This window comes from Trachypithecus francoisi, unplaced genomic scaffold, assembly GCF_009764315.1.
Source record: "Trachypithecus francoisi isolate TF-2019V2 unplaced genomic scaffold, Tfra_2.0 Lachesis_group0, whole genome shotgun sequence".
Classification (NCBI taxonomy): domain Eukaryota; kingdom Metazoa; phylum Chordata; class Mammalia; order Primates; family Cercopithecidae; genus Trachypithecus; species Trachypithecus francoisi.
This window is the reverse complement of record NW_022681453.1, coordinates 109571408-109582154: the sequence shown is the minus strand read 5'-3', so window position 1 is coordinate 109582154 and position 10747 is coordinate 109571408. Positions and strand designations below refer to the sequence as shown.

General features: G+C 33.3%; 1 non-coding gene across 1 annotated transcript; it reads left to right on the top strand.

Moving 5' to 3' along the window:
- Nucleotides 1-9843: 9843 nt before the first annotated feature.
- Nucleotides 9844-9906, top strand: LOC117084664. The gene has a single exon (XR_004437574.1). It is a non-coding gene; the product is annotated as a U7 small nuclear RNA (small nuclear RNA).
- The last annotated feature ends 841 nt before the right edge of the window (nucleotides 9907-10747 follow it).

The following is a 10747-nucleotide window of genomic DNA, read 5'->3' as shown; positions in this document are numbered from 1 at the left end:
TGTATGTCTTCTTTTAAGAAATGTCTGGGCCAGACATGGTGGCTCACACCAGCAATCCCGCAATCCTAGCACGTTGAGAGGTCGAGGCGAGCAGTTCACGAGATCAGGAGTTTGAGATCAGCCTGACCAACATGGTGAAACTCTGTCTCTAGTAAAAAGCAAAAATTAACTGGGCATGGTGGCAGGCACCTGTAATCCCAGCTACCCAGGAGGCTGAGGCAGAAGAATCTCTTGATCCCAGGAGGAGATGTTGCAGTGAGCCAAGATCACAGCTTTGCACTCCGGCCTGGGCAGAGCAAGACTCTCAAAAGAAAGAAAGAAAAATTCAGTCCTTTACCCATTTTTTTTTTTTTTTTTTTATATAATGTTCCTTTTTTTTTTTTTTTATTATTATACTTTAAGTTCTAGGGTACATGTGCATGACGTTTATATCATGTATAACTCCCCCATGCAATCCCTCCCTCCTCCCCCCTCCCCATGATAGGCCCCAGTGTGTGATGTTCCCCTTCCCGAGTCCAAGTGATCTCATTGTTCAGTTCCCACCTATGAGTGAGAACATGCGGTGTTTGGTTTTCTGTTCTTGTGATAGTTTGCTAAGAATGATGGTTTCCAGCTGCATCCATGTCCCTACAAAGGATGCAAACTCATCCTTTTTTATGGCTGCATAGTATTCCAGGGTGTATATGTGCCACATTTTCTTAATCCAGTCTGTCACAGATGGACATTTGGGTTGATTCCAAGTCTTTGCTATTGTGAATAGTGCCGCAATAAACATACGTGTGCATGTGTCTTTGTAGTAGAGTAATTTATAATCCTTTGGGTATATACCCAGTAGTGGGATGGCTGGGTCATATGGTACATCTAGTTCTAGATCCTTGAGGAAACGCCATACTGTTTTCCATAATGGTTGAACTAGTTTACAATCCCACCAACAGTGTAAAAGTGTTCCTATTTCTCCACATCCTCTCCAACACCTGTTGTTTCCTGACTTCTTAATGATTGCCATTCTAACTGGTGTGAGATGGTATCTCATTGTAGTTTTGATTTGCATTTCTCTGATGGCGAGTGATGACGAGCATTTTTTCATGTGTCTGTTGGCTGTATGGATGTCTTCTTTTGAGAAATGTCTGTTCATATCTTTTCCCCACTTTTTGATGGGGTTGTTTGTTTTTTTCTTGTATATTTGTTTGAGTTCTTTGTAGATTCTGGATATTAGCCCTTTGTCAGATGAGTAGGTTGCAAAAATTTTTTCCCATTCTGTAGGTTGCCTGTTCACTCTGATGGTAGTTTCTTTAGCTGTGCAAAGGCTCTTTAGTTTAATTACATCCCATGTGTCAATTTTTGCTTTTGCTGCCGTTGCTTTTGGTGTTTTAGACATGAAGTCCTTGCCCATGCCTATGTCCTGAATGGTACTACCTAGATTTTCTTCTAGGGTTTTTATGGTATTAGGTCTAACATTTAAGTCTCTAATCCATCTTGAATTAATTTTCGTATAAGGGGTAAGGAAAGGATCCAGTTTCAGCTTTCTACTTATGGCTAGCCAATTTTCCCAGCACCATTTATTAAATAGGGAATCCTTTCCCCATTTCTTGTTTCTCTCAGGTTTGTCAAAGATCAGATGGCTGTAGATGTGTGGTATTATTTCTGAGGACTCTGTTCTGTTCCATTGGTCTATATCTCTGTTGTGGTACCAGTACCATGCTGTTTTGGTTACTGTAGCCTTGTAGTATAGTTTGAAGTCAGGTAGCGTGACGCCTCCAGCTTTGTCCTTTTGACTTAGGATTGTCTTGGCAATGCGGGCTCTTTTTTGGTTCCATATGAACTTTAAAGCAGTTTTTTCCAATTCTGTGAAGAAAGTCATTGGTAGCTTGATGGGGATGGCATTAAATCTATAAATAACCTTGGGCAGTATTGAATTGTTTCCTTGCTTGAGTTGAAAATAATTGGGTTGTTTCCTTGCTTGAGTTGAAAATAAAAATAAATGGAAAGATATTTAGTGTTCATTAATTTCCAGAATTAATACTGTGAAAATGTTCATACTACCCAAAGTGATTTACATATTCATTATAATCTCTATAAAACTCGCAGTATCATTTTTCACAGAAATAGAAAACACAAACTTTTAATTCACATTGAACCTCAAAAGATGCCAAGTAGCCAAAATAATACTGAGCAAAAAGTACAAAATCGGCAGCATCACTCTACTTGACTTCAAAATATAAAGTAATTGCAATCAAAACATGGTGTTAACATAAAAACAGACATGTTGACCTACGGAACTGGGTAGAAAGCCCATAAACCTGCTCATTTACAGTCAATTGATTTTTGATAGAAATGTCAACAACACACAATGAGAAACAGACAATCTCTTACATAATTGGCATTAAAAAATTGGGTATTTACATGCAGCAGAAAAAAAAATTGGATCCTCATATTGGATCCAAAAAATTGAATCCTTACATTTATATTTAGGATCTGAGGGCATGGCGGCTTTTATATTTAGGTTTTATATTTATATTTAGGGGCTAAGGGCATGGCAGCTTTTATATTTAGGTTTTATATCTAGGTTTTATATTTATATCTAGGGGCTGAGGGCATGGCAGATTCCACAGCAGACCCCTTCGAGGATAGTAAATCTTCCTCCTTGAGGAAGATTTCTCCTTTAAGGAGAAGAACTCTAAAGGAGTTCAAGACCAGCCTGGCCAACATAGTGAAACCCCGTCTCTATTAAAAATATACAAAAATGTGCTGGGCATGGTGACATGCACCTCTAGTCCAAGCTACTCGGAAGGCTGAGACAGAAGAATCCCTTGAACCTGGGAGGTGGCGGTTGCAGTGAGCCAAGATCGCACCATTGTACTCCAGCCTGAGCGATAAGAGCAAAGCTCCATCTAAAACAAACAAACAACAAACAAACAAACAAAAAGTCTGAGTTATAACCCATTATTATATAGGAGACTTGGTTTATTGGTTAGGTGTGGGAGGAGAGAAGTGTTCTATATTCATCTGATTACTTCTTAGAGCTTCAGTGGGCCTATGTCTCAGGAGTGTGGCCCTCACAAGTGTTTCTTTCCTTTTTCCAGAAGTAGAGTTTTTATTGCCCCCTGTGCTCTAGCTGCAGCATTCCTAATCTACAATTTTTCATTTCAGAATATTTTCCTAGAACAGTGTAATTAAATAGAAAATCATTAATACAAATATTTTAAAACTCTAAAAACATCACCAAATACATAGTACATATTTTAAGAAAAGAATTATAGTGTGATGAAACATATCACATCCTGGAAATTAGAGCTGAAGAAGTACTAAAATGGAAATACATAGTATATGATTCACATATTAAATATAATGCTGAAAATGAATGATTGTGCATCAATTTCAAAAAACAAACCAAAATAAAATAGAAACTAGAAGCTAATAAAAAGATAAATAAGTGAAAATACACAAAATAAGAAATTATAGATGATATATAGATAGTTACAGATATAGCTAGATACAGAGACACAGATAAATATATCATTTCTTCCTTGAGTTTCTAGTGCAGAGATGTTGAAAAAATATTGGAAACAAGTAGTAACTATAATTTCAGAATAAGTATATATTATATGGTGCAGTTTAAACATAAATTTAAAAACAAGAAAACAGAGCTCTGCATTTGCTTACATAAAACATGCATGAAATAATAAAGTTAACTTTTAAAAGAAATTGAACCTCTCTTCTGGATTTATGAAACAAATGTAAGTGACACTGTGTGCACTGTTTTTGATAATTCAGGTCTTAGCATTATAAATTAGCTGCCTCCTAGGTCTCTAGGCATATTTATAAGCATAATTATGAGTATTTTAATTGACTTTTACCTTTTAGAATGTCACTTATATTTTAAATTTTGTTAAATTAGATCAATGTTTCCTAAATAAATTATGTTTCATGTCCACTATTTTTATTCAGTTCACTATTATTTTTAGCAGACAAGAATATCGACTGTCAAAAAAGAAAACTACCAGTTAAGAAAATAATCATTTAGTGAAATACAACACTTGGAAGCCAAAAAAAAAAATAATAAATAAATAAATCTTATCTTAACATATCTAGTAAAGTATCTTCACAATGCTATTTTTTCAAGAATAAAAAAAGTTAATTACTAACAATAGAAAATAAATTAAAATTTACAGTGAAAAATCTGTAATTCCTTACTCTTATAAATGCATATTTGAATTTATTTGGAAGAGTAATCATACTTTCATTTTGAAAGATAATGAAAAATACATGATTTGAACAAAGATCTAAACTTATCCAATGATTTTGAGAAAATATTTTAAGACAGTCTGTTCAAAGTGTATAACTTTTTTTACTGTGTAAGAATTAAAAAGACCCTGGAATTTGCTATATTATATGAAATCTAATTTTTTAATTTCTAATATTAATGATTATTACATGAACAAAAAAGAGGGTGTAAGTACACTTATTTTTAAAACTGTAAAAATATATGGTAAACATAAACTAATGGGTTTACTACATGTCACAATGAAATGGAATTTATGAGATTATGCATGGCTAAGTCTGAAGCAATTGTCATATCTTTGAGGAATGGACAACTTGAAAATACACTTAGTTCTTTAAAAACATCACATCTCAAGAACAAATAAAATATTTAATGATGGTCTCTTTTTAACTGATTAGCTTTTTATCTTCAGAGAGGCAGGACTTTCCTTTTCTTTTCCTTCTTGACTCTTGTTGCTAATAGTATATGGGAGCCAAACAATCTCTCATTACTCCAGTAGTTCCTGGAAAGGCATAGATCAAAGGCTATTAAAATTGAACTACATTAATAAATCATAGAATATTATCAAAAATTTATGTTTGTATAATTGTATTTTAAATAGAATATCTTTTAAAATAATAAATTTTAATAAATCAATAGTGCATTTCTGTTCAGGTTTTAATTTTTGTGACTTAGTCCTTTAAACATGTTTTCTGAAGTTCTCTGTAGATACAGGCATGGAAACTGTAGTCTGTCTTCTTCAATTGGTGAAAAAAACATAGTATAGACAGAAAATTGTAAAGTATGTTTTTATTAATACTTTAAAAGTGCTTGTAATTGTGTTGGCTTTTCAATGCATTTCAAGAAGCTTGTAAAAGCATTTTAAAGGGAAGTGAAAATGTATATTATTCTTGGCATGAAGTGGAGAATATATATTTACATTTGGTATTGTTTTGATTTCACATTTCAACCTGTAAGAATCCTTATTAGAGGAAAACACCAGGGGAGCCATCTGCTGATAAAAATATGACCAGTGGACACAACTTATTTCTCCTGTTAAATTTAGAGAATCTTAGTACAGCTTATTAACTAAAGACATCAGTTTATGAAGAAACATAGTAAGGCAACACTAACGAAGGAGTGAAACAAAGTGGGAGGCCTAACATATATATTAATAGTTTTTTTCTGACTTAAGGACATTGAAGTTATTTTATTCTATTTACAAACAATGTATTTTGAATATTGTATTTACATTTATGCATCCATGCAGTCACCAATTTCTAAGTAGGTAAATATTCTTTCAATTGAATATATTATCAAATTTGTAAAAATATTGGTAACTTATAAATACAGAGTTCCAGCTTTTGTGTTCAAATTTTCAGTTTGACATGTAGGTCTAGATTTTAATAATTGCAAATGTTCATGAGAGGCTGGTGATATTTATTTTTCAAATAAAATATTAAATTAATTCCCTAAGATACTTATTTTTGTTAATTTAATACCAGCACATGAAAATCATAGCAAAAGACTATTTTTTAAAGATACCTTTTCAGGACCATGATTTTAAAAGATCAGGACAACAAAGTTCATTTTTTTTGTTGTTCCTCTGTTTTATGAACAGATTAATAATTGATAGCAATGTTTTCTCTTTCATATATTTCAGACCCTTGATAATAGTTATATTCAAAATAATTTTTAAATTTTCATTTATTGGTTGTTGAAATTAACGAAGCATATTGATAGAAGAATAACTTATAAACATGCATTGAATCTCAGAACAAACCTACACATATAAATGGCCTATGTCAGCTTCTACTATATTAAGTCAGAAAATAGATGAATTGAATGAATTTGCTTGGTAGAATAGCACATTTGAAATTTTTAAAGAAAACTAATTTGTGTCAGTTTAACAATTATATTACATAGAAAATATATGAACAAGTGTCTGTCATTAATTTTCTTTACTATTTATGTATTTGATTTTTTAAATAATTGCTTAGAAAATAATCAAACAGTAATAGTTGGTGATTACATGTTGAGTATCTTCCTTAGTATAATTAAAGCATGATTGCTTTTTTAAAAATCTGCTTTCATAATCTTGAAAATATAACTTTCAAGAATTTTTTAATTATAAGATTGTTCTGCAAGCATGTAAATTTTAATCTGCAATGTATTTTGCAGATTAACACTGAACTGTTCATCTTAAAACGTGACTGTCAATGTTACACCAAGAAATGAGACACATACTTACTTTAGCAATATTTCTATAGATAAGTAGAAAGAGAGCAAGCCAGAAATTCATATTGCTGTAGTAAACCAGCATCATGGAAAAGATCAGACTAGTGGACTAGAAAATGCCTGCAAGCAGCAAATCTAGACACTCATATTAGAAGAGTTACTGCAGGTGACATCTATTCCAAACTCAAATGTCATAAAGACAGTTGTGCAAAGGGACAGTCGGCACTGGGTCAGCAGATACTGAAAAGTAGATTTAGAGCATGTCAGCATAAATGTACTAGTAAAATTCATGAACATGAATGATGGTGCCCTCAAGGAGCCTATAAACACATACACATTCAAGTGGAATTTTGAATGATCTCTGTGTGATTCTTTGAATAATCTGGGTAATGCTAGTTTAATACAAACACATGACACATTGTAATAACCAAAACTTGTTATAGAGTATGGCTACATGAAATTTCATATAAAAAACAAACAATTTGAAATCAAATAGGAGAAATAACTATGCCTGCAGCTTATAAAGGAAAATAAGTTGTCAAAATTTAAAATAATAGATGCATTTGTTTTCATTTATTTAATATTTATATAGCATTAATACAACTGCCATTGTTTTAAGTATTTTACATATATTGACTCATTTAATATATAATAAACAAATATAACTCACGCATTACTGATAAAAAGACTGAGAGATTTTGAGAATTGATCAAATCCAAGTCATGTAACTAATTATCAAAGGATCTGGGACGAAAATTCAGGGTCTTTCCATATGCTGCAGAAGATCATACATGATTATGAAATTACTGGAATCAGACAGCAAAACAAAGTTTATAAAGCACATAAAAATTTATTTCAAAATAGTATTTGCAATATTCTCAAAGAAAAGAAGCAAGTAGTGAGACTGAATCTTTTATGAGTTTGAATGTAAATTTTTAATAACAGTTATAAGAATTTTGGAATATCATTGTGTTGCTCTGGCACATGACATTGGTGTAAAATAGGAACAATAAAAACCATCATATTTGGAGTTCCCGTGTGTTTCCCACATTAAAAATGAATGCATTAGTAGATTTTCATTTTAGGTGGATCAACTCATCTTAATATTCCAGGGACATTTACTGCTGTACCACTGAATGTCCAGCATCCTGAGAACCTCACAAGTCCCAGGCAAACAGGAACAGATTATCACTCTCACTCTGTAGTCAAAGGCAACAACAGACATTGGTTGTGTGCCACTTTCTGGTAGAAAACATTATAAAACCATTGAGATGGTTGCATCTGTTATCAACTTTTCTGTATATTAATCTATTTTTTTATTTTATAAACAGATATATTGGATACCAATAGTAAAACAGAATGAAGCAGATTTAGTGCCCCAGAAGAAAAAAAAAAAATACTAGAAAAGCTGCATTAAGAATATCTATGTAAAAACATCACAGAAATATTGAAGTCTCCAAGACAGGAGGGGCCAACTTTCTGGTGAGGGGATTATGGAAGACAGCTGAAATGACATTCTGAGGTAACATTTTTTTTTTTTTTTTCCACAAGTGTATTTGTGGATCTGGACTTAAGTCATGTAAGGCTTAGAATCTGAACTTTTCCTAGACAGAGAGACTCTGCTAGGTACAGTGAAACCAATGGACATACCAGTATTCTTTTGGGGTTGAAATACAAAAGTGTAGAATGAAGGGCAAGATCTTGATGAGAAGAAAGAGATGGAAAACTCAGCATAACAACCAGACTATCTCCGCTTCACACACATATACAACTCTTAAGCTGCACAAGTTCGGGGTCTAACAATCAAGCAAAAAGCCTCTGAATGACAAGCCATAGCATTCCTGCAATCTCAGCAAGCCAAGGAGGAAAAGATTAGATGTCAGATCCCTCTATTTGTTTTTTTAATTTTTTAAATTTATTTTAATTTCTGGGATAAGTGTGCAGAACGTACAGGTTTGTTACATAGGTATATATGTCCCATGGTGATGTGTGGCACCTATCAGCCCGTCATGTAGGTTTTAAGCCCTACATGCATTAGGTATTTGTCCTAATGTTCTCCCTTCCCTTGCCTCCCACCCTCCCACAAGACCTTGTGCGTGATGTTCCCCTCCTTGTGTCTGTGTGTTCTCATTGTTCAAATCCTACTTATGAGTGAGAACATGCAGTGTTTGATTTTCTATTTCTGTGTTTGCTTGCTGGGAATGATGGTTTCTGGCTTCATCCATGTCCCTACAAAGGACATGATTTCACCACTGATCCCACAGTAATACAAACTAACATCAGCGAATACTCCAAACACCTCTATGCAAATAAACTAGGAAATCTAGAAGAAATGGATGAATTCCTGAACACATAAACCCTCCCAAGACTAAACCAGGAAGAAGTCAAATCCCTGAAGAGACCAATAACAAGTTCTGAAATTGAGACAGTAATTAACAGCCTACCAACCAAAAAAAGCTCAGGACCAGATGGACTTACAGCCAAATTCTAGTAGAGGTACAAAGAAGAGCTAGCACCATTCCTTTTGAAACTCTTCCAAACAACAGAAAAATAGGGACTCCTCCCTAACTCATTTTATGAGGCCATCATCATCTTGATAGCAAAACCTGGCAGAGATGAAAAAAAAAAAAAATCAGACCAATATCCCTGAAGAACATCTATGGGAAAATCCTCAATAAAACACTGGCAAACTGAATCCAGCAGCACATCAAAAAAGCTTATCCAACATGATCAAGTTGGCTTCATCCTTAGGATGAAAGTCTGGTTCAACATATACAAATCAATAAACATAATCCATCACATAAACAAAAGCAATGACAAAATTACATGATTATCTCAATAGATGCAAAAAATACCTTTGATAAAATCAAACATCCTTTCATGTTAAAAATTCTAAATAAATGAGGTATTGATGGAACATATTTCAAAATAATAAGAGTTATTTATGACAGACTTATAGCCAATATTATACTTAATGGGCAAAAGCTGGAAGCATTCCCTTTGAAAACCAGCCCAAGACAAGGATGCCTTCTCTCACCACTCCTATTCAACACAGTATTGGAAGTTCTGGCCAGGGAAATCAGGCAAGAGAAATGACGTGTATTCAAATAGGAAGAGGAGTCGAATTGTCTCTGTTTGCAGATAACAGGATTGTATATTTAGAAAACCCCATTGACTCAGCCCAAAATCTTGTAAGCTGATAAGGAACTTCAGCAAAGTCTCAGGATACAAAATCAATGTTCAAAACTCAAGCATTTCTATACACCAGATCCTTCTATTTCAAAGTCTTGAAATAAGTGCACTAGAAGCAGACTAATCAAAGAGACACAGCCTGAGTGTTATAGCTCTTTAATAGCTCTTTCACAATTTGTCTAGTAGGTTTTTCAGTTTTCACCAGAAAATCCCCCATGGAGAAAAAATAAAAGTTAGACACAACCAAATGTTCTTTGAGAGTCAAACGTGATAAACCCTCAAACAAATGTCTACCAGCAACCATTTCTGGAATATAGAAATACAGGCTGTAAGCTTATAGGCTGTAAGCTATATGCGCAGATGAGAGGTTCAGCTCATATGTGGGTACAATAAAGACTACCCAGCTTTTTCAAATTTAGAGAGATAAACATGCAAACAGAATCCTAAGAACATTTTATCAATAGCTGAGGTGTACCTTTTTCTCTCCTAGAGTTTAGATGGCTTCCTGATTTATAACAGCTTTGAATGTATTAAAGTTGACATGACTAGCCACATTGAATCCTAATATAAAATGCTCCACAGTATCATCAACGTCAGACTAGCCCATATTCAGACCAGCCTTCTTTCTTATTTTTTTCTGTTGCAAAGCACATTTTTTTTTTTCAGTATAAGTCTCTGTGAGATCTTTAAATTGCATGTTTTGCTGTGAAGAGTTGAATCCATATTTTGATAATGTTCATTATTCCTTACATCATTCTGTGCCCGCTTAATTTCCAGATTTAATGAGGGAAAAAATGTATAAATTTTAACGTAAGTTCATTGTTAGAAATACCATCATTAGTCCCAAGTTTCCTAAAATTTCTATTTATTTTAATGTGTTGCATGAGTATTTTTTGAATATCTTCCAGACATTGTGTTTACCTTCTGGTCAATTTAATTAAGCAAATGTTTATGAGCAAATTCTATATATCAGAAACTTTTCAGAATGGTTTTTATTTCAACAAAATAATGTATATGATTCTAATCATTACCTTGTGGACAATTCTGCAAATTTAC